We start from the raw sequence: 653 nt of genomic DNA, 5'->3' as shown, positions 1-653 counted from the left end.
TCCGTCGTCGCTACCGCGACGACGTCCGCCTCGACTCGCGTTACGCTAAGACAGGGTGGCAGTGGTGTCACGTGCTCGTCTCGGCGTCCTTGGTCGCTACCGCGACGATGTTTGCCTCGACTCGCGTTACGCTAATATAGGATGGGAATGGTGTCACATGCTCGTCTCGGCGTCCGTCGTCGGTACCGCGAGGACGTCCGCCTCGACTCGCGTTACGCTAAGACAGGGTGGCCGTGGTGTCACGTGCTCGTCTCAGCGTCCGTCTTCGCTACCTCGACGACATCCGCCTCGACTCGCGTTATGCTAAGACAGGGTGGCAGTGGTGTCATGTGCTCGTCTCGGCATCCGTGGTCGCTACCGCGACGACGTCCGCCTCGACTCGCGTTACGCTAAGACAGGGTGGCAGTGGTGTCACGTACTCGTCTTGGCGTTCGTCGTCGCTACCGCGACGACGTCTGCCTCGACTCGCGTTACACTAAGACAGGGTGGCAGTGGTGTCACGTGCTCGTCTTGGCGTTCGTCGTCGCTACCGCGACGACGTCCGCCTCGACTCGCGTTACGCTAAGACAGGGTGGGAGTGGTGTCACGTGCTCGTCTCGGCATCCGTCGTGGCTACCGCGACGACGTCCGCCTCGACTCGTGTTACGCTAAGA

Source organism: Triticum aestivum, chromosome 5B, assembly GCF_018294505.1.
Source record: "Triticum aestivum cultivar Chinese Spring chromosome 5B, IWGSC CS RefSeq v2.1, whole genome shotgun sequence".
In the NCBI taxonomy this organism is placed as follows: domain Eukaryota; kingdom Viridiplantae; phylum Streptophyta; class Magnoliopsida; order Poales; family Poaceae; genus Triticum; species Triticum aestivum.
This window is presented reverse-complemented; position numbering follows the sequence as displayed.